This window comes from Hippopotamus amphibius, chromosome 6 (genome assembly GCF_030028045.1).
Source record: "Hippopotamus amphibius kiboko isolate mHipAmp2 chromosome 6, mHipAmp2.hap2, whole genome shotgun sequence".
Taxonomy (NCBI): Eukaryota; Metazoa; Chordata; class Mammalia; order Artiodactyla; family Hippopotamidae; genus Hippopotamus; species Hippopotamus amphibius.
Genome location: NC_080191.1, coordinates 76,624,024 through 76,650,574, shown reverse-complemented (window position 1 = coordinate 76,650,574; position 26,551 = coordinate 76,624,024). Strand labels below are relative to the sequence as shown.

Sequence of the window (26,551 nt, the reverse complement as noted above, 5' to 3'; positions counted from 1 at the left end):
ATATGGAGAATATAGCCTTGGACTTCTGTGCTCTTGACTCAGTTAGCAGATATGCCTCTTGTTCTCCGATAGACCAAGGCTGGCTGCTAAGAACTAGAGGTGATGGTGGGCTAGTGGGATCCTGAGTACTTCTTGCTTTTCCTGTTGAGCATTTTCTATATCGTTACTATAGTTAAAAATAATCTATTTTCTAAAGCACTGCAGTTCCACTTAAACCTTGAATTCCAGTCTTTATGGAAAGGTTCAGATACATAAATCCTTCCTAGATGCAACCTGAAAAAAATAATACAGAAGTAAGGTGATAATAAGGTACCTTATATGTTTTGTTTTCCTCTCAAATCCACCCAGAAACATCTTTCAAAGGAAAGGCTACAAATCCAATTAAGTGGTTGAATATATTTTCTTTCTGTAGTTTTCCTTAATATTTGACAAATTAAGAGCCCTGGGCCTGAACAATAACTGTTTAATTCTAAAATTCAAATGAATCTTAAAACCTACCTAAAGCACCGGGAGTAGTGTGGATAAAAACAGGGACCCTTTTTTCCCATTTGAGGAGATTTTGGGTCACCTGCTTCACTGGCCCATGGAAAACAGACCTCCTGAAGTCTTTCATGGTATACTGCCTCTCGAGGAGCTCTGTGGAAGGTTGTAGCTATTAAGCCCTGACAGTGGTACAGTCAGGCTCCAACAAATGCTGGTCTGTTCTTTGTTTGTTTGTTTGTTTGTTTTGGCCATGCTGCGTGGCATGCAGACTCTTAGTCCCCCGACCAGGAATCGAACCCACTCCCCCTGCAGTGGAAGCTCAGTGTCCTAACCACTGGACGGCCAGGGAATTCCCAACTGGTCTGTGCCTTTATTCCTGTAGGCAGCATGGAAAGCATTTAGGTTTGACACACATGCTACTCACATGCTAGATCCTTTCCCCTCCTAAAGAGGCCAAAGCCTGCACTAGAAACCCTTATATAACTGACCTCTCTGGCTTTCTGGTCACTGTATCTGCAGCACTCAGCACCTGGTAAGCACTCAAAAAAAGAGTTATTGAATGAATGAGTGTTCTTGTCCCTGTGCATCTGCAGTCACCCTGAGCATATAATATCCAGCTTTTCCTTGGCCACCAGCACGCCCAGTGTCTGTGGCCTCAGGACTCTTGATTAGACTCTCTAGACTGCGCTGTCCAACATGGTGGCCACTAACCACATGTGGCTGTTTACATTGAACTTTAATTAAAGTGATATAAAATTTAAAATTCAGCCCTCAGTTGCACTAGCCACATGTCAAGTGCTCAGTAGCCACGTGTGGCTAATGGCTACCATATTGAATAGCACAGGTGTGGAGCCTTGCCATCATGGCAGTAAGTTCCACTGGATGTGAGGCTGCTCTGGGCCGTCCTGAACACCAGCTGATGGGTCTCCTCTTTGCGTTTGCAGTGCAGCCGTCTGCTTCGGGAAGTGAGGTCTACGGGAACAAGGGGAATCTTTAAGAGCTGCCTCACGCTGTGACATGTCTGATCCCTTGCTGCAGTCCCTACGGCATGAACAAGGTAAGAGGCACTTTGGGGACTCATTCTTTGTGTTGTCTTTATGGTACCATGATTTTCCTTGGATACGTGATGTCTTTCCGTGGTGTGAGGAGGTTGCGTTTCCTACAAGAGGCATTCTGGAGGCTGGCGAGCATTGTTGACAGGCAGGGTCACGGGGGCTTGGTGGTGGTGTCGTCTTCCGTAGGTATCACTTGTGTTTGTCCGAGGCCTCTGAGCAGCTGAAGTATTGGTTGTTAGTATAACTGCTTGGCATGAATATTGGAAAATTGAGTCTCTGGAGCCAAACTGCCTGGGTTTAAGTATCAGCTCTTATAGATGCTCGCTTTTGAGGACCTTGGGAAAGTGGCTTAACTGCTCTGTGCTTCGGTTTCCTCATTTGTAAAATGCTGATGATAATGGTACCCACCTCACAGGGTTGTTGTAAAGATGAAATGCGTTAATAGGTGTACCAGTGCTTAATAGACTCCCTGTCTACATTATAAGCAATTGATCAATTTTTGCTGGTGTTGGTGTTGGGGACACTGTTGTCCCTTAGACATTGCTGCCAGAGAGTCCTAGTGCTGGGTGCATCTGCAACATTTCCATTCCCTGATTGATACAGCACGCAGCGATTGATTACCAGGTGGGCACTCTGGAGATAAATGATGAATGGGGCTTAGGTCTTGCCTTCAGCAGGTGACAGACAATTTGCGGGCCTCTGTGGCTACCCTGAAGCATGTACCAGAAGCTATGGAAGCAGAAAAGGGACACCCAACTTTGGGGGATCTGGAAAGGAGAGTATAGAGGAGGTGACGTCTTGAGCTGGATTCTATATGATGCATAGTCATTCCTTGGACACAGAAGTAGGGCATGGCATTCCAGGTGAAGGAGACAACCTATGTAGAGGCAAAAAAGCATATGAGAAAGTCTGATGTGTGTAGAGAACAACAGTTTGGTATAACTGGAGCGAGATCTCTCAACCTTAACACTCTTGACGTTCGGACCAGGTGATCCTTTGTAGTGAGAGGCTGTCTTCTGTATTGGGGTGTTTAGTAGCATCCCTATCCCCTGACTTCAGCTGTGACAACCAAAAATGTCCCCACACATTGGCCAATGTCCCTTGAGGGGACAAAAATGCCCTGATTGAGACCATCTGCACTGGCAGAAGATGGCAGATGGGAGCCCAGAGAAGAAGGGAAGGATTGCATTCTGAGAGCCACTGAAGGATTTAAAACAGGGGAGAGACATTTCCAGAGACCTACAAGAAGAGGTAACCTGGGGCTGTGATGGAGTTGGACAGCACTTTTAGATGATTTGGTCTTAAAAACATATTATGGGATTCCTAGACTTTAGAAAGCCCGTGTATTCAATAGCTTGTTGAGATTCTTTTACTAAGATCCCTTTTCCAGGGGTAATTTTTCTCATGGCCATGTCTTTGGGCTTCTCACGGGCATGGATGCTTTGCCCCATCAGAAGAAACCAGAAAAGAGTAAGCAATTGTTTTTTTGAGAGATTTTCATTTGGCTGAGCCAAGCCAAAGAGAAGGAAACCTTTGCTGACCTTTTCCTCGCTCTGGCTTCAATACTTACCCTCTTTAAAAAAAAATAAATAAATAAGTATATATTTTTTATTGAAGTATAGTTGCTGGACAATATTATATAAGTTGCAGGTGTACAGTGTAGTAATTCACAGCTTTTAAAGGTTATACTCCATTTATAGTTATAAAATTTTGCCTATATTTCCTGCGTTGTACAATATATCTTTGTAGGTTATTTTATACCTAATAGTTTGCACTTCTTACTCCCCTACCCCTATATTACCCCCCCTTCCTTCTCCCCACTGGTAACCACTAGTTTGTTCTCTGTATCTGTGAGTCTGCTTCTTTTTTGTTGTGTTAATTATTTTGTTGTATTTTTTAGATTCCACATATAAGTGAAACCATACAGTTTTTGTCTGTCTCTGTCTGATTTACTTCACTTAGCATAATGCCCTCCAACAGTCTTCAAGAACTGAGCTTTTGGAATCCTAGAAGGTGGGCAAGTGTTCTTCCCCAAGGTCAAGATTGGAGGGCGGGGCAGGGAGGGGAGTAGATCCATCATGGCGGTCATTGCAAACCCTGGCTTCTATCATTGACAGTTTGGTGTAGTGAAAAGCTAAGACAGCTCTTGGGAAGTCTCAGATTGGCAAGCACAGTTTGCTGGGACAGCCCTGCCCTAAGTTTCTCCAGGGCAATGCAAGACCTAATGTCATGGGTTTGGCTTTTGACACACAGCTGGGAACCAGACTCCTTAGAAATTTCAAGTGTTTCGGTAGGTGTGTCTGTTGCTTGGGAGGTTATGTTCTGCCTGAGTGACCCAGTGAATTTTATGTTATTTTAACTTGAAGTGGTGACTAAGCTTGATGTGTAACCTTTATAGGTCAGCATTTTTCTTATGATTTTCTTGGCATGAGACAAAAAAAAACAGGTCACTCTCTGGGAAGGAAACAGATCTTGGCACAAATAAAACCAGACAGTCATCTCATCAGTTAGGATCTGTAAGTTAGAACATTGGAAATATTTTTGTGGGTGTGATTGATTTTTTAAGTAGAAGTATTCCTAGAAAGTTGGAAACATCCGAATTGTACACTTTCCATTTCCTTGGACATAATCACTCTCCTTCCTTCCCAAACCCCACTAGTTATGGGACACTTGAATCAGGGAGGTGTCCAGATGGAGGCGGCTGGAGCATGCTAGGATCCAGTGTTATTCCTCTGATGCACCAGGGAAATTCTGACCCCAGTTAGTCATTGACATCTCTCTTCTGGGTCAGTTGGAGATGATACCCTCTGGAAAACGTGGGCGTGGCCACATGGCACCAGATGTTGGCAGTTTGTCTAACTAATTTAACAGGGATAACCTGACTGTCAGTCAACTGCTGGCAGCCAGGTAGGGCCTTCAGTCCACACGTGCTGGAACTTCTGTCTGTGCCCGGATCTGGGAACACACCAGAAAGGAGCGCAGCTAGCACACTGAGGGTATTCCCAGCCACAATGCTTATCAAGAACCTGGGGCCATTTCCGGAGGCTGGTATGCATGGGATACGTCAGGTTGATAGCCAACCTGTAAGATTTATACAGAGTGGATACCCTCATGTCTCTTCACCTTTTAAATATTGTGAACAGATTTTAATGGTTGTACGTTCTGGGATTTATGCTCCAGCCTTACATGTTAAAGAAATTGTGGGTGCAGAGATTTCCCCAGGGTACTCCTTCTCCCCAGCCCTATGCAGACTGGAAGACCATCTTTCCAACTTTCATCCTCTCCTTGGATCTTTCTCCAAGAGCTGATTTTCCAATCTTTAATATTGATCAAAAACTTTATAATTAGAATTTAGCTTTAAATTTTGTCCAGAGTCTTTATCCTTTCTACTTTCTTGGTTATTCTCCTGTTAATAGGTATATATATTTATGATATATAATATATTATAAATTTTGCTGACAAGAAGGGTTAGTGTTTTGTATTTATACATGTTATCTATACGTTATCATGCTGTAAAGAGGATTTTAGTGTGTTGCTTAGAAAATCACAGCCAAATGGGAGGCAGGTTAGACAGGATGGTATTTTGTGGAAGTAAACCGGGCAGGATGGTCTGCATTCAGTACATGCCACTCTGTAACACAAAACCACACTTACGGGAACAACGTTCTGCTCATGAAAGAGCTCTCTTCCTAGCGGCAACCTTGGAATCCCAATCCTAAACTCTTTCCATCACAGTCACCATTCTCATGAAGGCACATCGCGCTCCGTTCTCTGCCTTGAATTTGTGAGGACACTCCATCGGATTTTTCCATTATTGATTTTTCCATTATTGCGCAGAATGCTCTCTACCCTCCCCCCACGTGCAAATGAATCCTCTTGAGAACTGTTTCTTCCCTGTTAGGTTCAAATAAAGCCAAATCTGATTGTTACTGCTTTGGCCAAGTGCCATAGCATCAAATGAGGGAGGGTAGTATCTCTTATCTCTCTTGGTGGGTGGATGCCACTCTTTTGCTTACTGTCTGCCCAACAGAATTTTTTCTCTGAATATTTTCAAGTCTTGAGCACCATATCTGACTGTGCCAGGTTTGAGGCAGTTTCACCTTTACACTCAGATCAATATCTCTACAGTCAATGAAAAAGTAACACTGAAATTTAGTTCCTGCCTTCATTTAGAGTGTTTCTTACCTTGCAACTCTTTAATACGAAGCACTGAAGCTTAGCACCCGCTATCCTTGGTTCTCCCACGTGACGCCTGAAAAGCACGTAACTCAACACCAGGTCCTTCAGTACATTTATCACGTACTCACCGTGTGCTTGCAGTTCAGCAGTGAACAAAACGAAGGTCTTTGCCGTCCAAAGCCTCCGTTCTGGCCAACCTGAGGAGTCATCTCATCCCAGAGTTTAATATTGAAACATACACCTAATGTTAAAACGTTCTCCATTTGAAATTTCTACTCGAAGAGCAAGTTATCAGAACTACTGGACACAGGATAGGATTTAGTGGATAATAAACATATAAGACCTCTCTCCTTCCCTTTCCAGGGCACTCTGGGTGGTTTCACCCCATTGACCAGTCTATACTTAATGAGTCTCCACTGCTTTTTTTCTGAAGGCAAAAGGCCAAGGTCCTCTCCTGGCAGACTTTAGAGAAACATCACACCCTTCAAAAACCAGTGATATGGAAGAAAATACAAATAAAACTTAAATGATCTTGGAATAAGTAGGGCCTTATTAATTTCTAGTGGCAGACATGATAAAGGAAGAAAATGTATTTGTTTAAAATCTAAAGATTTCTTTCCATCAGAAGACATTCTCAACTATCCTAAAAGACAAGAGATTAGCCGGGCAATATTTACAACATGTGTGACAGGGTTAACTTAGCTGATTTATGTAAAATTCTTGAAAATTACTAAGATGAGAGTGATTCCTCTAATAGAAAATTGGCAAAGAACAGAAAGATAAAACCAATAAAGGAAGAAGTATGATCAGCAAATAACCTATAAGAAAATACTCAATCTCAACAATTATCAAAGAAAGACAAAGTGATAAGATGGCATCTTCTACCCTGTATAGTCATTGAGGATTTATAAAAGTTACTCATCAAAGCTATGAACAGGTCTGGCAAGCTCTCTCATTCACCATTAACGAAAGAACATGTTTCTCAAGACGACTTAATGTATATCAGAGCCTTGAAAATACACACACCTTTTGACTCAGAAATTCCATGTCTAGAACTCGGTGAGAATTGTCATAGATGTGTATAAAAATTTAGCTAAGTTATTCATCACATATTGTTATAATAGTAATTCTTAAAAAGTAATAACCATGGTACATCCATACAATAAAAACGACAAGGAGAGATGGAGGAATATTTAATGATATAAAAAGGTGTTCTCAATAAGTGGTGAAGAAGGCAAGTTACATGATGATATGTACAGTTCATTATTTCATTTTTTAAAGAAGATATATGTCTACCCACAGAAGAAAGATGCAGATACACATCCAAGCATTAAGAGCAGTATCTTCTTTTACTTATATGTTCTAAATTTTCTTTAGCAATATGTATTCTTTCATACTAAAAATAGTATTTTGAAATAAGACATGAAATTATCTTTAAGATATGAACTTCACTTTATTTCAAAAAGGAATGAAATTGAGTTATTTCTAGTGAGGTGGATGGACCTAGAGTCTGTCATACAGAGCAAAGTAACCCAGAAAGAGAAAAACAAATACCGTATGCTAACTCATATATATGGAATCTAAAAAAATTGTACTGACAAAAACCCAGTGACAGGGCAAGAGTAAAGATGGAGATGTAGAGAACGGACTTGAGGACACGGGGTAGGGGACGAAGGGGAAGCTGGGACGAAGTGAGAGAGTAGCGTTGACGTATATACACTACCAAATATAAAATAGATGGCTAGTGGGGAGCTGCTGGATAACACAGGGAGATGAACTCGATGATGAGTGACGACTTAGACGGCTGGGATAGGGAGGGTGGGCGGGAGTCGCGGGAGGGTGGGGATATGGGGATATATGTATGGATGCAGGTGATTCACTTTGTTGTACAGCAAAAACTGGCACAACAGTGTTAGGCCATTATATTCCAATAAATAAATAAATAAATAAATAAAAATATGCATGATGAAAAGACTGTGAGGATATTTCCCAGAACGTTGGCAATGGTTTTCTCAGAGGACAGGTACATGATATGCATGTTTCTTATTTAAGAAAATACTTTTCTGTGAGAAGAGACACCCGAGAGGTCTCTCCATTCCCCCACCTCGAGAACACACTGAGGAAAGGCCGGGTGAGGACATAGTGAGAGGTGACCATCTACAAGCCATTAAGAGAGCTCTCACCAGGAACCAACCCTACTGGACCTTCATCAGGGACTTCCAGCCTCCATAACTGAGAGAAAATAAATGCTGCTTAAAAAAATCTCTTCTATATTTTCAACTTCCTTACCATAAGTATTTGTATATATGATTGACAATCAGAAAAATGCAAGCATTTTTTTTTCTATTTTATTATTTATGTATTCTTTGGCTGTTGGATCTTTGTTGCTGCCTAGGCTTTCTCTTTCTCTAGTTGTGGTGAGCGGGGACTACTCTTCATTGTGTTGCGCAGGCTTCTCATTGTGGTGGCTTCTCTTGTTGCGGAGCACGGCTCTAGGCACACGGGCTCAGTAGTTGTGGCTTGTGGGCTCTAGAGCACAGGCTCAGTAGTTGTGGCGCATGGGCTTAGTTGCTCTGCGGCATGTGGGATCTTCCCGGACCAGGGCTGGAACCCATGTCCCCTGCATTGGCAGGCGGATTCTTAACCACTGCACCACCAGGGAAGTCCCAAGCAAGCATTTTAAAATAGATAGTATTTTAGCTGTTCTGCATTTGAGGTACAACTGGGTGGACATATTTAGTGAGCAGATTAAAAAAGAGAGACAGAGCCATTGGTCAAACAGATTTGAATTTAGGAGTCCTTCTCCTTGACATATTACCAGGAAGGAGCATTTTAATGTACAGATGTTTTGGAGGCAGTAGTAAGTAGAGAACTGCTCTAGAAAAAGACACTGTCCTTTGATTCAGCGGTTCAAATTTTTTTAAATGGCTATTATATCCTCTTACTCATTACATCCTCTTATTCAAGATATTGCTGATGTGCACAAGTTTAGACCAGTGGTTTTCAAACTGTGGTTTGGGGACCCCTGGGGGGTGCATTCATGGGCCACCTGCAAGGTTGAAACTATTTTGATAATAATACTGACATTTTTTGCCCTTTCCATTCTCTCTCAAGTGTACAATACAATTTAAGAGGCTACATGACATGCTATGACATCATCCCTCTGACAGCTGTTGGGATGTGTGCTTGTGTTTTCACGTTCCAAAAATGTCTCAGTCTTAGTTTTTAATATGGTAAAGCATTGATAGAAATAACTGACGTGAAATGAAGCTCTTTAGGGCCTGCAATAATTCTTAAGCGCATCCTCAGATAGGAGTCTAGACTGTGCCTGTGTCCTGTATTTGGCAGTCGTTACTCTAAGAAGAAGCTGGACCTGGGGTCCTGAGCAGGAGTGCCCTGGACCTCTGTTCTCACCTTCTACATCTTTAGGGGAACATTGCCCTTATTCCTTCTTTTTAAAACGTTATTTTTATAGAATTTGTGAGCCTAAATGAAACCCTGTTGGCACAAGGCCAAGTGTAGCACATGGGTGACATGCAAGTCAAATTCTGCTGAATGTGGGGTGTATGGAAATGATACAAGTAGACCTCCAGTCTTCCTCGTGCATCTCACTGGGCAAGTCAGTGCCCTTTCAGGACAAAACCATGAATATAATTCCCTGCTAAGAGGTAAGGGAGGGCAAAATTAAAATAAATGTCACCTAGAGGACGGCCAGTTTGGCATTAAGTAGGGAGAAGACAAACTTAAAAAAACTGAGTATGTTTATGCTCATTTGTTTTTCAAATGTGTGCACGTATAGGACTTGTGTGTGTAAACATATGTAAAACATATCCCTGCTATTTGAGAATTGCTTCCTGAGTTATGTAGAATTCGCCCTTTATACAGTCATTTCTACTGCAGAAGCAGCGCCAGTGCTTCTGTTTCAGTGCCAAGGCTCCCCCGTCCTTTCCGCTTCACCAGAAACACATTTCAGTGGGTCCTTGGGTGTGGGGCTCACCGCTGCATCTCAGAGCAGCGCACAGGGGGGCAGTGGTCGGTGCCTTCCTCTCTGAGAGGGCCTCTTCATGGTCCGGGGTGTAAGCTGAGAATCTGAACCTTTCTAAACAGGGAATTTGCCCTCAGAGGAATGATTCTGCGGGAGCCCTGAGACCGGGGATCCCGGTTCAGTATTCACATGGGCACGGAAGTGCCTTGACTTAAGGGGTGGGACTTACCAGCTCCCAATCATGTCAGAAAAGATGGAGAACCTGAACAGGTAGGAGGGATATTAAGGCTTCCAAACAGAAAGGCTTGGACTTTGGGTTTAAGACCATCACAGCCCCAGAGCAGGAGAAAGAATATGTTTTGACATGACTGTAATCTAATTTCAAGTCTGAGAGGCTGAGCTGTGAATCACGATAAGCTCTTTGAAATGTGGCCACAGCTACTGCCCGTAAAACAGTTTTCACTTGGAAGGAAGACGATGCTGTTTCTCACTTCGTTGTTTTTCGTGACACTTCACACACATAGCGATTGTCGGTGTGGGAATCTTGGTCATCCTTATTTCTTGAGGGTTTAAAAAGGTGTGCGTAGGATTTTCTTGATTAAAACAAGTTTTGCTTTTTTTTTATTTAACTGACAAACTGCCCTACCAGCCTTCATGTTGAGCTGTAATTAAATGCCGACTCAACTGGTGTGGTCTCATTCTGCAGCACTGTGTTGAACTAAGCCCGCACCATCCTGCAGCGTCATTAGACGGATCCCTTAGACACGTGATGTGTGCAGTGACCTCTTTCTTTGATGCTGGTGGTGGCTGGGACCCTTGTAACAAAGAGGCCAGCGGATCCTGGCCTTGTGCATCAGGTAGAGAGCAATGTGTGACATCCGTCTAAGTCCTCAGCTGTGCCCCTTTTCTTTCAATTAGTCGGCCTTAATGGAGACAGTTAAGTTACATCCTATTTAGTTAATTGGTGATTGGAAACATGACCAGTTACTCAGCTCATCTGTGGCTTGTCCATCTTTAGAATATTAACAATCCACTTGATGCACCTGATTTGGCGAGCATGTCGCCACCACCGGTGCAATTGCTGTGTATGAGGGGAAATACATAGGAGAGAGATTGCTTTCAATCCCAGCTTACTAATTTCAGTATCTAATACTTTGAATTGCCCTGTTCCCTTCCCGTTTTGTGATACAGAGGCCTTATAACGAGGAGCTGTTTGCGGGTGTTTTTTTTCCCGGCTTCTTGTTATCTTTTATCTCTGTAAAAATAAGCCTAGCATGATCGTTTTCTGTGAAATGTTTTCAGAGAACATTGTGCTTCTGAATGTATGTGCATCCTTCGCTTCATGCTTTAAAAACCTCCTACTGTGCGATAAAATTAATAAATGTACTAGCTAGAGGCAAGATGCCTATTTAGAGTATGTAAAACTGCATAATTTGCAGAAATTCTTCAGTTAATGCTCAGAAGATATGTATCTCATCTCATAAATGACAATGTTTAGGTTCAGATGAAAACATTTAGATTTGATTAATCACAGTTGCTATGTTCTTCTGGTTTATTTGGTTCTCTTTTTTATGGAACCTTTTTGTAACTTTTTACCACTGTCAGACTTTAATAAAGTGGCCTTATCTTGAGAGGCTAGTCTCAGTTAGATATAAATATGAACAATTAATTAAGATAGCCAGCCCTAGCCACAGAGGTAAAGTGTTATCACCTGTCAGTGATCAAGGAACACCTGTTAATTAGAACAGTAGGAAAACTGTAATGAGTTATGGGGGAAAAAACAATAAAAAACAATGGGTGAAATTAGCAATATCTGCTTCTCTTGTTATTTCTTAAATCCAACCCATAAACAATTTGTTGTGACAGCTCTAGGCTAGGATTATGGCATTTCAGATGAGGTCTGATTGTGGCTAAAAATAGACACGTGTATTGAAGATCCGAAGAGGAATATTAAACAATTGAAATTTTGTGAAAGACTGATGCTGTTTCATTGTAATAATTTCCCCAAAGGCACATTAGTAAAGCTGCTAAATACAGACTTTAATAGACTTTAATAATGTGTACTTTAGAGGCCTGATACACAAAGGAATAATGTATAAAACATTCATTATGGAAAATTGCTACCTTTTTTATTTAATAAGAAATCTGTTGAAACAAAACCATTGCACTGCCTGTGGCATTGTGTTCCTAGGTGCTAGCAGGCTGAAGAATAATTGCCACCTTCTCTTACATTTTTTTTCACCTATTCTCATCAAGTTACAATCATATTTACTTTTTTGTTCCATGAATGAAAATGGGGATTAGAAAAAGAGGATTTGCACTGAATGGACCCTTGTTCACGTGCGGTCGGCCTCTCACTACCTGTGTAATCTTGGGCGAGTCCCTTAACAGCAAATGCCACTTCTTCATTTGCAAACTGGGGGTGGTTCGACTTACCCCACAAGGTCAAGGTAGGAGATGTGACATGTTGGCAGGGCGGGGGCCCACGGACAGGCACTCAGTACACGCTGTCTATTGTGATTACTCTCTGTGTCCGTTTCTCTTTGTATTGTTTGTTTCTGTGGGTGACTGGTGGGTGGGGGGAGCAGCTAGGGGGTCGAGAGTAAGAAAAAGCAATTAAAAAGAAGCCTTGTAAGCAGCCCTGTCGCCAAACCTTGCATTGGATTTCAATTTGATTTTAATGCGCTGCTGCTGAGAGCCGTGCTGTTGAGAAAGAGAGAAGAGTGAGAAGCAGATGCTCTTGGAAGAACAGTGGGGCATTTATCTCTTTTAATGAGATAACATCATTAGAGGGACAGAGTGCAGCGAGTCGATACTCGAAATGGACTGGTGCTGTCTTCCCAAAGTGCGCCGACGGCTACCCTTCACAGCCTTAGAATCTGCTGAATCACGAATTCTGTCTTATCTGTTATTAGAGCCACTGACTTTGATCTCAGAGAATAGATCCACACCTTTGGGATCTGCCCAGGAGTGGGAAAAGAGACTAATTGGATAAATGAGAAAAATCTGGGGTGATTTATAAGCTGCCCTGTAATCAAGGAACCTCCGAGGAAGGCGGTTGGGCTTTTTTTCCCTTTGACTTCTTCAAGTGGCTCTGCAGCCTCGCCTGCTCTTCTTGCTCTCCGTCTGCTTCTTGGTGTAGTGTCAGGAACACTAATCATGTCAGGCTGTGACACTGACAGCCCTGACATTCACAACAAAGAGACAAGAAGGAGAGAGAGGAAGAGAGACCTCGGACGGGAAAGGTAAGGAAAAGCAGCAGGAGGAGGATCTTTTTCTTGCACATAAAATCCATCGCGGCAACATCACCGACGTTCTGGATAGATTATATCCAGGGAAAACTAAGGAGGGAGCAAGGTCAGTTCTGATGGAGATAAAATTGGACAGGGAAGATTTTTTGCTACTGTTTTTTTCCCTCTTCTTTTAGATTTCAGTATGGCGCCTATATGAGAGTGACTGAGACTGTGATTTCTTCTCAGCAAGAAAAAAAGGCATTGAAAAATTTCCCTCTTATAAACTAGGAGTTTGGGATTAACATATACACACTACTATATATAAAATAGGTAAACAACAAGGACCTACTGTATAGCACAGGGAACGATACTTAATATCATATAATAACCTATAATGGAAAAGAATCTGAAAAAGAACATGTGTATGTATAACTGAATCACTTCGCTGTACCCTTGAAACTAATACAACATTGTAGATTAACTATACATCAATAGAATCAAAAAAAATTTTTTTTTAATTTCTCTTCCACTGTCCCAGTTTTTCTCTTTGAAACAAAGCAGAGTTGAGCACAAATCTTAGCAGGAAGTGTGTGCTCTCTAAGAGTTTTCATTTTATTGCCAGATTCCCATAGTCTGAACAATGACTGCTTCAGGAAAGGAGTCATCGGTGAGGGATGTTTTCTGACAGTGACAAAGTCGACGAGGGGACTGCTCAGTGTCATCCTCTGGCCACCTCACCCTTGGCCTCCCCAGCACGTGCCCACTGCAGGAAATGCTGATGTGCCCGGCAGTTTGGAGCGGGCTGCCTCTGGCCAGACCTTCCAAACACCTTTGAGGTTTCTCTCTCCCTCGGGCACCTCCTCCATTTGGAATCCTTCTGGTGAGTGATCTCTGGTCTCCGTCTTGGATCAGTCAGGACCTGGAAACCTGTGGTCAACATCTCACATGTGTCTGGAATCCAGATGCTATGATCTAAATTGAGCGCTGAGCTCAGGCTGAATCATCCTAGTTTTTCTATAAACAGGAGAACCCAGATGCCAGCTTAGCTTTTGAGGTATTTTGAATTACAACTCTATGTCTCAACAAGGATTTCTGCCCTTTTACTATTTCACCATGCAAGGAAAAAAAACAGTCAAAAATTGGAAAATGGTGTATTGATTCCATGTTAGTTACCCTACCACAAAGAAAGTACCTTTTTCTTTTTTGGTCTATATTTGAGGGCAGAAAGTTTTACACGGTGACATATCTTCAGATTAATTAAAAATAATATTAATTGAGAACTCTGGAAAACACTGAGACCTCATTTTGCAATATTCTTTGTCTTTAGTACCCAAGTAAAATTTTACACACTTGGGCCACTTGGGAGAAATGCTCCTCTGAATTTGCAAAATAATTATTTTAAGTGAATTATAGCATAATTTAAACTATATACAGCAACTTTTACATTGTGGCTTATTTAAAATTCTTGAGGAAATTCTGTTTCTACTGGCAGTGGAGAGTACATTTGTACCCTGGGGAGGATTAGGGGAAATTACCCCCAAATATCTTCCTGTAAATTCAGATTTTCTTTGAAGCTCCTTTTTATCCTAAAAACTTACATGATGTTACATTGTTCTCTGTGATATGTCTGTGGTTTTGTTTTTTTTGTTTGTTTGTTTTTTGGTTTGGTTTGGTCTTTGTAATGCAAAAGAACTTGAAAAATCACTTGCCAGTTAAATTACTTCATTAAATCTTACATTAGGTAATTTAGCTGTTATAACAAATAAGCCCTCAATATTCAGTGGTTTGACAAAATGAAAGTTTCTTTTTTTGCTAAATTTCGATCCAGTCTAAGTATTTCTGGCAGGTGAAGTGCTTTTGTTCAGCAGTTATTCAGGAATCCTGAACTCAGCCTCCTGCCAATGTTCTGGCTTTACCGTCTGTATTAGGTTCCTAGGCTGCTGTAACAAAGCACCACAGCCTGGATGCCTTACATAACAGAAATGTATTGTCTCGCAGTTCTGGAGGCTAGACATCCAAGATCAAAGTGTCGCCGGGGTTGGTGTCTTCTGAGGCTGTGAGGGAAGGACCTGTCCCAGGGCTTTCTCCTTGGCTTGTGTAGGGGTCCAAGCGCGGGTTGGAAAAGAATTTCCAGACACAAGGCAGAATGTAAGGAAGATAGAGTTTCTTCGAGAGAAGGGACACTGTAAAGACAGCGGGACAACTTCCTGGCAGACCAGGGAGAGCTGACCCTCTCATGGGCTCACAGGCAACTTTTATAACCCCAAGACAGGAAAATTCCTGCTAGGAAAATGGCGCTAATTGATTGGTCAGTTCACTGTAAGGCAAAAGGTGTCATTAGGTGATAGGCTAGAGTCCTGTATGGTGAATACCTTCCCTAATGTGGGATCTGGTTAATTGGCTAGCCCAAGTCATGAGTCAGAGATTGCTATGGGGGTTGAGATAATGCTGGAATTTTGTCCTGTGACTTTGGTATAGGGCTCCACAGCTTGTACATGGCCTTCTTCTCCCTGTGACTCTTCACAGCATCTTCCCTCTTTTCCTGTGTGTCCAAATTTCCCCTTTTTATAAGGACAACAGTCATGTTGGGTTCAGGTCCATCCTCTTTCAGTGTGACCTCACCTTAACTAAGCACATCTGTAATTATCCTATTTCTAAATAAGGTCATTTTCTGAGAGGCTGGGGGTTAGGATTCCAGCATATGAATTTGGTGGGGAGGAGACGATTCAATCTATAATCCCATCTTTGAGGCTTATGATTGTCTGCATCTAGCTGGTGGAAGGGGAGGAGAGCATGAAGAAGGAGCACTCAATCCCCATAGCCCTGAAGTGAGTTGACATTTTCTCTTCGTATTCCATGGGTAAGAACTAGTCACGTGGTTCTGCCTGAGTGCAAGGGACCTGGGAAATGTAGTCTCTGGCTGAGTAGTGACTGTGCTAGGTGACTCCAGACAGGCATGCGCACAAGAGCCTGTGTACTCTTTTTTTTTTTTTTTTCCCATCTTTCTAGGAAAAAGTGTCACATGTATCCTGCATCTTCCACTGCTCCTGCGAACATGCCCATCAGAGGGCACTGAAAGAGATTGGATCCAAGTTTGAGGATCGCATTCTAGCACAACGAGGCGTGCTTTTCAATTAACGCTCCAAGTATTTATATGTAAATGAGTGCCTGAGGTTGCTTCCTATTTTGTTTTCTTAAGAATCTAATATATGCTCAAGGGAGTTTTATTTACACTATTAATGGGCACTTTTTCCTCTTATGAAACTAGTGAGATCCAAAATAATGAGGTTTTACTCTTCGCCAGAAATCTAACTTGTGGTTAGAATGATTTCCTACAGTACAGTCACTTTTTTTTTGTTACATGTTCTGTTATTACTGAAAAATGATATGCATTCAAGAGGGGAAAGGGGATAGTGTGAGTGCAGAGGACAGTTATATAACCTGCTGTGCATATCTCAAATGGCTAGACTTTAGTATTTAATTATAAAAGTCTTGTCTCTCCTATCAGGTTAGTCATTATTTCAACAGTTGAACGTGGGTTTTATAAGTGACTAAGTAATTGCCTTGTATGTTCCTTTGCAATTACAGTGAGAAGTCATGAATTCTCTACATTTAGCACTGCTAAAAATTATTTAGATTTGCCTGTTGAATAGGTTTATCTAAAAAAGGAAGAAATTTCCACTGTAAATTTGTGGCCTCTCTCAGAGTCATTTGTAAGAAATTTCCCATGAAAAAGCTGGTGATAGTAGTTTGAAAAGGATTCAGCAGGTACAGTCTGAACACTTGGTAGATAGTATGAAAACACATGAATATTGAATCATAATATTTAAGATTTTAGTGGTGAAGTCCCATGTCAAAAAAAACATTTTCTTGCTGTTTTATTGTTCTGTTGCTTTGAAACACTGATGTTAGCTAATGATTTAAAATTCATCAGTGGTGCGGTAGATTTCCCTTTGGTCAGAAAACCTGACAGTGGTTCTTTAGGAAAGATAGTCATTTGAACAGTACCTTTTTAATTTTTAGTGGTTATCGTTTTTAATATGTCAAAATAAACTAACACAAGTATTTGAGTCATTTTAAGAATGAACTAAGTCCTCATTCCTTTGGATGTTATGAATTCAGATTTTTGAGTAGAGTCTAGGGTGAAATTTATCCTTTGTAGATATTTGATGAATAATTATTACCGTAACTGTTAAATCAGTATCACCTATCTAAATATAGAAGATCCAGTATTCGAATTTGGATTTTATTGATTCCAAAACCCATGCACATTTTCATTTTGTCACATTGCCTTATAGGAGAGTATTTGTTGGATTGAATTTGAAATATATTACATGGATTTGCTAAACCGAGAGTAAATGGAATATCCCAGGAATGAATGTTCTGTTCTTGAAAGAACAAAGCCTTGGCGAAGGAACAAATTAATGGAGCGGCTGGAAATCAGTTTCATCTCATCCTTAAAGCAAGTCTGTAGAACTTTTACTTGCTGACACTTTAGTAGACTACCACTTACTAAATGAAGGAGCAGCCTCTCATTCAGAAAACTTCAACATCCATTATGTGACTAACTTAGAATTCTTTAGAACTCCTGTTAGTTTCCTTAAAACTGGTTTCTGATTCATACTCTCACACTCGCCCCACGTTATGAATGTGCCCAGATTATGCAGATTTTATTGATTGGCTGAGACAAAAACAGAAAAGGCAACCTGGAACCATAGATGGGCCTGTCCTGAGGGCAAGATAAGGAAAACCTGTCTATTTTCCAGTGAGTAGCTCAGCTAGAACCCGAAGATAAAAGAAAGGTCTATTCCTCTGAGAACATTTCACCTTTTCACCTTTTCTAGCAACATGATAAGGCTGACTTCTGATGAAAGGATGATTTAGAATTTTGAGGGGTGCCTACATCATTTTCAGTTTTATTCCATTTCCTCCATTCATAATTTCGGCTATATGTGACTGTGGCCAGGTTAAATCCTTTGTTTGAAACTTGGGGTCTCCATGTTAAGATGAAGCCATGGGAGTAGATTAGAAGCTGTTAGCCTGATGTCTTAGCCTAGATTGGCTTCAGGGGGCATCTGTAAAATGCTAGGAATTCAGTCCAATATTTGGTGTGCATATGTATTTTTCTGGAGAGAATGTTTCATAGGTTATGATATCAGATTCTCCAGGGCTTCAGTACACAAAGAAATCAATAAGCCAGATGACCTCGCAAGTCTGTAGGGACTCCAACATTCTGGTTTTGTATAAATTATATTTCAGCACAGGCTATCCTGGGCAGGATAGATGAGAAAACGAATGCATTCTATCTCCTTCCTGCAGTGTGACCTGGAAGGGCAATTCGGAGTGTCTTCATTGTAGACAACCACTTCTCTCTTCTGTAGGAGGAGTGTTCTGCGTGCAATAAATGGTCAATAAATGTTTGTGGAAGGTGACAAAATTCTGTTATTAGCAGAAGAGCAGAAATAGTCTATCAGTTCGAAGTGAGTTGCTTTTTGGTGGTCAGTGAACATTTTTTTCAGACCTGAGCATTTCTTGTTTTGTTGAGTTTTCTGCAATGGGTGATTAAAGAATCGTTTGAGATAGCACTTAACTTATTTGGAATCGCAGACACTTGGAGAGTTAGTGCCTAAAGGATGTTCGAAGTTAAGAGATCAGTTCCCAGCAGGGAGGAAGCAGAGGACCAGAGGTGTGGTGATATACAGTGGTGTTCCTGCTTCATTTCTCTGACTGTGGTACCTACAGTGTGGTCAGCGTGTTGTCCTGCCAGACAGCCTTCTCGTTTGTGTCGGGGCTCAGCGGATGAGCCAGCCTGAAGCAAGAGCCCTGTTGCTCAGCAGATAAACAGATGAGAGAATCAGAAGAGCACTCTGGCACCTCCCCCTTTGGGTAGGGAAGAAAAAGAATTAAGCGGCATTCCCTGGCCAGCTGTGCAGTTTGAATCTAATGGAAGTGAATGTGACTCATGCAGTTCCCTGTATTGAAATAATATACTATTCTCCGGAAAATCCCAGTTCGATTAAAGCAAACAAATAAAAACAGCATTTCTTGGCTGCTTGGATATGCCCTTCCAAAAAATCAGGGTTGTTTACCTACATTATTACTTCTCTTCAAAAATTGTATTTCTTTTTCTTTTCTGTTGGTGGATTTTAAAAATTGGATTTTGACTTCTTAATATAAATGTCTACATGTGTGTTTTACAACCATTTACTTGCTCAACCGTTATTTAAAATGTAAGCATCTTGGCTGTTTTCTTTGGAAACTTTGTAAAAAGAGAATAATCATAGTAGGCCACAATAATGTTATTTGTCTTCAAAGTTGCCATGAACAATCACTAAGATTTATTCTCTAGGTCAGGCTCACAGTTCAAAGTCAAGAGCAGGCTAGATGTTCAGAGCCAGACTTTGGAAACTGATTTCACTTTATTTTTTAATGCTAAAAACATACTCAGAGGGCCTCCTTTTGTTGCATTATTTTTCCACTTTTGGGACCACCAGTCCTTACTATCGCTGTTTAACATGAAACTTTCATGACTATAATCACTTTCCAGAGCTGTTTGAGTTGGACTGATAGTATAAAGTAACCATATCAAATTTTTCAGTAGGAACAGAAAGAGTAGTGTAAAATACTGTTACCTGTATTCTTGGACTGAATTTCCCAGGATAGGTTTTTATAAATTACCGGTGTCCCTTTTCATCATGAGTGAGTACACAATGTGGCACATGGTTTTGTATCATGTATATTTACATATTTTTGATAGATATAAACAAATTAGTGCCCAGGTACCAAATAATGAACACCCTCAAAATTTGAATTTCAAGGAACAGTGGCAGAAAATATCATCACTTGAAACTGAAACTTTCAGACATCAAAAGAAAAATGGCTGAGATTAGCTGTGTGTGAAATTCCCAGAAGGCACTCCACACTCAGACCCATGGTTTATCTACCCAGTTTTTGATATCCCATCAACAAAAATCAAAATAAATGTAGATACTTAAACAAGTGAACAAACAGCATCGTTTGGAGGGGAATAATCTGACATCACGTGCCTCTTGAGGTGATACTGTATGAAGGACACATCACCTGGGAGCTATTCTTGCTGAAAATGGGTAATCAAGCCTCTAGACCAGTTTAAAGGAAATACAGAGGGGTTGAGAAGAAAATTAAATACCACTGCAGGAAAACAAGGAAATCAATTTTGTGGAAAATTATAAAGGATAACTCTTCTTGACACCTCCAAAAGTCAATGTCATTTTTTGAGGGGGGGGAAGGGTGAAACTGGGACTTCCCTGACCATCCAGCGGTTAAGATTTCATGCTTGCACTGCAGGGGACACGGGTTCGATCCCTGGTCGGGGAAGTAAGATCCCGCAAACCACTTGGCGTGGCCAAATAAATAAATAAAGATTAAAATGTAAATTAAAAAAAAAGGTGGAACTATGCTAGATTAAAAGAAACTAAAGAGCCATAAAGGCAAAAACAAAAAACAACACACACACAAAAATGTAGATAATGTTAATTACACAACATTTTAGAAATTATAACATGTTCACGTCAAAAGCCAACAGCCAGCTGCTGGTCTGTGTGTCAGCCTCCAACAAGAGTTGCAGAGCCTGAAGATTGTCCACATGTCCCTGATGATTACGGACCGATTGGCAGCTGTATGTTGCCAATACGCTTTAAGTCCAAAGGCTTAAAAACACCAACCCGAGATGACTCGGCTCTCTTGCCAACACCTTCTGAGCTTTGCATTTTCCCAACAGTGAGACCCCTGGCTTCAGCATTGGAGATTGGCCTCTCCTGTCAGCTCTGCTGCACAATCTGTGTGACCTCAGCTGAGGTCCTGAGGCCTCTCCAGGCCACAGCCTCCTCAGGCTCCAACACATACACAAAAGATACTGCAGAGGTTTGTTGTGAGAGTGAAAAGAGACCCCTCCCGTGAAAGGGCCTAGGCCAGATCTTGACCCATGGTAGGCTTTCAGTGAATGTCTTCATTTAAAAAAGAGTAACCATCTGGCTCCAGTATTATGCTCTTCTGGGAAATTCTATTTCTCAGTGCAAATGGATAAGTAAGCATTCCAAGTTATCTGTCAGTCTGGCTGTTATGACTTTGGGTGGAACCAGTCATCTCTCTGTGAACAGATGCAGACGATTTCTCTGCCGTGCAAAAGCTGAGTCCTCAGTGGGCCTGGCCTCCTGGTGACCCATGAGTTGATGGAAGTTAACCCCTGCAGAAGAGGCCCCCTCCGCCTCACTCCTGCAAAATGGGTGTTGATCCCTATCAGAGCTCTGTAGATTGGGTTGAAAAGCTAAGTGTTTTGTTTCTGTTTTTTTCCAACAGGACCAAAAACCTAAATACATGCGTGTACCGTAGCAAATGAGAGAACTAGGAATCCCACTCATGGTATATTTTTCAGATGCTGTTAACTGGGTTTATTTTTACTTTGACAGATACTTCCGTTTAGGGGGTGCTTTCCACAGACAGAGTCTATTGTGCAATAGAAAATTCGGTAAATTTTGCCTCTAGATTTCCTCCAGATCTCTCAGGTGACCACACCCAAGCCTCAGCATGGCCATGTTTTCAGTAAGAGAATTGAGTTATTACTTTAAAAAATGATCTTAGTTTCCCTCAGGAGGTTTTTGTTGGTAGAGTGTGTCATCTTTTTTTTAAAGGACATTGTGCTTAATATAGGGGAAGACCAACCATGTATACGCAACAGATTAAAACTGGTGTAATTGTGTCTATCTGTTGCTTTTGATTTCACACTTCATTAGCTCCCTAAAATCAACATGTCCTTAATGGTTAAGAGTTTGCATCCTGGGTGTCATCAGACCAGGGTTCAAATCCCAGCTTGGCCACAGAGGAGCCTCGAGACCTTTGGCAATCTCCCTAACCTCTTTCTAAATCTGTCATCTCTAAAATACTGATGGAAACACCTACCTCCCGGGGCACCTTGGAGGATTATGTTAGATCATGTCCGTACACACTTAACGCTCAGCATCTGGTGAGCACTGGGTAAAAAGGTTAGGCCTTGTGATGGGTGTGGGGGAGGGGTGATAACAGAGTTCTCAAAAGTGACTTCTCTGTTTCAATTTAATAAGCACCTGGGATTTAGCATTTGCCTGCCTGTCTATTTCATGATACCCTTGAAAGGAACTGACTTATTTGGGCCAAGTTTGATACACTGTATTTTAAATTTTTAGTAAGAGTATCAGCTCCAAATGCTAATGATCATTTGTATCCTCTTGCAGCCATTAGGCTAAAAAAGATAAAAAGCTCCTGTTTATAGACAGCAAGGTACATCTTGAGAGTGACTTCAGATGTTACAGTAACCTTGCTTATATTCAGGGGAATGATTGGGAACTGCTTTGAGAGAGTCTAGAAAACACTGTGAATGGAAGCTGCCCTGTTGGTTTCGGCTCCAGTTATGTGAGTGGTTTGACTTAAGGCTGTTTGTGTTTGTTTTCGTTTTGTAGGTGGAAAAACTCTTGTGTCTCTCTTTTATATTAATTCCAGAGGCTGAGCCAGCAGCAAGTCCAGTAGTTGAATTAATATGGAAATCATACTCTAGGCTAATCCTTGGGATTACATCCGTTATGTAGCACTGAAGTGGGCTAGAACGGAGAAAATGCCAGTACTGTTTCTCCACTACCATTAAATATGGTAGAGGGCCAGTCTTCTCTATGAAAGTACATGCTGCATAAAAAAGTGGGTTTTAATAGGGGTTTTAAAAGAGGAGAAAGGTGTCTGGTCTTATTGTATGTCCCTGTCCAGGTATCAGTAACACCGAGGAATTTTCCAAGCTGGCTCTCAGAGTGAACAAGAACTCAGGTGCATTTGCATAATGATCAGAAAAAAATATGTTCTATCTGCCCTGTTAATTGAGGCAAACATTGCACAGAATCAGACACAGCCTTTGCTCTCTAGGAGTTTCGATGTAAGACAGAAGATACTAATATGTGTAGATATTAAGGCAAATTTATGTTAACATTTTATAAGCATTATGGACAGTTCTATTTTGTGCTTTTACAGACGTCCTCAGCCCAGGTAACCCATGCATGGGTATTGTGTTATGTCGGTTCATCCATTGGATAATGTTTTTTTTTAAAAAATTAGAGAACTTGTGTTTTTCTTGACTACAAAACTAACACAGGTTCATTTTAGAAAAGTTGGAAAATAAAATATAAAGAAAAAACCAAATGACTTTTAATTCCATCACTGGGAGAAAACTATCCAGTGTTCTATCATAGTGACATTTTTAATGTACCTTTTGAAATGTATCTATAATATACACTACCATGTATAAAATAGATAACTAGGGGGAAGCTGCTGCATAGCACAGAGAGATCAGCTCGGTGCTATGACAACCTTGAGGGGTGGAATGGGGAGGGTGAGAGGGAGGCTCAAGAGGGAGGGGATAACGTGTATATGTATAGCTGATTCATTTTGTTCTGCAGCAGAAACTAACACAACATTGTAAAGCAATTATAATCCAATAAAGGTTTTTTTAAAAGTCCATGCTAAGAAACATGAGAAAAAAAGAAAGGTATCTATATATTTTACAAAATTGAGACCTATATATGCAGTTTTTCTTTGTGCTATTTTCACAACATATCTTTGCATGTTTTCATATTAAGTATTTTTTAACTTACTTTTCATTTTGTTATAACATCAGGATAATTTAAAAGTTGAGAATCCAGCTTCTGGTCCTCCGAAACAATCATTTAACAGTCAAAGGATCCTTCTAATTGTTCAACCAGCCCATCCAGAACTGTTTCCGAAACAGAGCTATTGTTCACCTCAAGTGGAAACTCCGCTCTGCATGTTTCCTCAGGCTGGGTTACTGTTCCATGTCTGTCTTTCCTCAGTGACTTATCAGCCTGCATGCACACATGCACATTTGTTTATAGCAGCCTTCCTGATATGCAGCCATGGCGCGGGGTTTGGAAAACTGCCCAGTTACATACCATTCATACTGGCTGACTGGTTCAGCTTCTAGTAGCGAATTGGGTACTCTGAACTCCTTCCGTCTCTGGAGAGCTCACCCCAAAGTGCCGCTGACCACAGAATGAACACACTCACGAACTCTCTGAGTGCTCATATCCAGGCACACCAGTGAAAAGAGGCATCTTGGCCCAAGTGTTGTGACAGGATTGGGGTCACTGGTAAAAAAATCATCAACTCTCTGTTTGCCACCCACTTAGCCATAGCATAAGCAACTGCTTGGATTCATGCTTCTTCAAGCTTAAGATGATGTTTCTTGAAGCCCCTTGGAAGCAGGTGGAGTCTGAAGGGCTTGGCAAGGAGCAACAGAGACCAGTCCCCGCCTCCTGGACAATGTTTGCGCCCCCTGGACTGGGGCTCACCCCTTGTGTTAGGAAGTGTTGCCTCATCACCCCTAAAGCCATGCCTTTCTGAAAACTTGCTCTGGTCCTCCCGCTTTCCCCCAGGAGCCTGCTCTTCTCTGTGCCTTGTCTGTTCCCTGTGGAGAATGAGCATCACAATAGAAAGCCTCGTGGCCTTAAGTGGTAGGGAGGGAAAGCAAAGGGCAGATGAAGGGGAGTTACGCAAAGTAGAAAGACTGCATTGTGTTGGATGAGTATTGGATGAGATTCAGAATCTTTCCATTAACTCTGTGAACACTTACCTTTTTTTTTCCTGCAAAAAAGATTTGTTACTTCTTTACATCAAATAACCTTCCTTATATGCAGGAATCTAAAGAGGAAATATTCACAGTAACAGCGCACCAGGAAAGGGGAGCCTAGGTAGAGAGAAGATGTTAAAGTGACGTTCATTCTATTTACAAATATCTCCGCTGAGCATGGTTCAGTGGTTAATCAGGGCTTTCTTGCTTGGCACTCTCTAAAATGATATCATTATCTTGCTTGCTATTTCAGCAGTTCCAGGAATACCTTGCCTGTGGGTCAGGGTACTTCGTTTCATATAAACAACTCATAAGAGCCTCTTATAATTTCAGAAAGAGGCAAAAAGAGAAGAAATAGCTACACGAGTAATGCAGGCAAAAAAGTAAATTGGCAAGATTTCTCTCTTAACACAGACACTGAGAAAAGACGTCCTCTGCTACCTCTCAGGGTTAAATGTGGTTTGTTTGTTTCCCCTCAAGCTGTCCTGAATTTAGTCTCTTAGTAGACTGAGGCACCTTTGGAACTCCCGTGGGAGACCAGGAGGTACATGCTTAATTGCTTCATGGCTGATGTGAGGTCTTGGAATGAAATCTAGCCGTCACTTATTAACTAGCTTGGCTTATTAAACCTTGACAGCTAACAGAACTCAGCCAAACATCCTTGATTTCAGGCAGCTCAAGAGCCCTGGGAGTTGGTCTGGTTGAATTGTACAGTAGAATGAGTTACTGGTACATCCTTTTCATCTGTTTGAACTTATCCAAGGATGACAGAAGATGATTTGCCGAATGCTTTTCCTGTTTTCATTGATGGCAGTAGGAACAAATAAGTGACTATTTTCTTAATTGGGATACTGTTCACTATTATTAGCAAGAATTATTATAACATTTTGGCTTGCTTAAATCTATAGTAGACAATAAGAGATACGCATGTTATCAAGTATGTTCAAATTTCACAGATCTTGCTTTTCACACTGGGGACCTATGGTCAGTCCTCATTTTCAGGCGTGGACACTTAATCAAGGCACATACTCAACAAAGGATGTTCTGCAAAGTCAGTGTCAACATAAACATACATCAGGTTGATTGATTTGCTGTTTGCTCCATAGCACAGATCAGATAATGTGTCTGAAAGCAAATCCATTCAAAGTGTTATACAAACATCAGCCATTATTATTTATATACATAATCTCACCCTGAGGAGGTAAACGTGGGTCTGAATTAGTGAAGAGCATTCTATATGTGATTACATACGAGTACATGTACACACACAGAGTTCATGCTCCAGGTGTGATTTCACACCTAAAGCCAACATTTGAAAGGGTAGTAGCTTGCCCTGCTGTTGCTGAGTTGCAAGAGGCCAGAATGAAGCTACACCTGTATGAGTTGTATCATGTTTCCTAGTAGAGATTTGGTTAGAGATTATTTAAAGGCAAGGAATTCTTAAACCTATTTGTGGAAGATTGCATGTTGATTTACTTGCGTGGTGGACCCTGTTACTAATTCACCTTGTGAATTCATAAGGTCACAGTTCCATGAAACTGATGTTTTATTGAAGGCCAAGGTGAGGGTGAGAAATGACACAGAGATAAATAAGACATCACGCTCCGGGGGCTCCCCTGGGAAGATCAGCACTTAAACCCATAATCAAAGGCGAGGTGAGAACTGCTGGGAGACACCTGTCCTAAGCAGTGTGGGCATGCAGAGGGTGAAGCAATTCTGCCTGAAAGAGGTAGGAAAACCTTGATGGAGAAGATGACGCTTGAGCTGCATCTTAAAGAATGCAGAGGAGTTTCCCAGGCAGAGAAAAAGAGGAAGGGGATTCCAGATGGAGGGCACAGTATGTGACACGCCTGGAGGAAGGAAGAACATTGCTTATTTAGAGATTGTCAAGATGTTTCCACTTTGAGTTTACTTGAGAGGAGGAAAACAGGTGTCTTTGATTCAGAGATGAACCGATCTGTAAGAATTTCATAGC

At 41.3% G+C, this 26,551-nt stretch overlaps 1 protein-coding gene across 1 annotated transcript in view; it reads left to right on the top strand.

The window, feature by feature from the left end:
• The window catches only part of BACH2 (BTB domain and CNC homolog 2), a 260,715-nt gene that overhangs the window by 2,085 nt on the left and 232,079 nt on the right, over positions 1-26,551 (top strand). Inside the window, exon 2 of the mRNA XM_057740233.1 lies at positions 1,428-1,540. The gene's annotated coding sequence lies outside the window, so the exon portion shown is untranslated. The remainder of the gene's footprint in view (positions 1-1,427; positions 1,541-26,551) is intronic.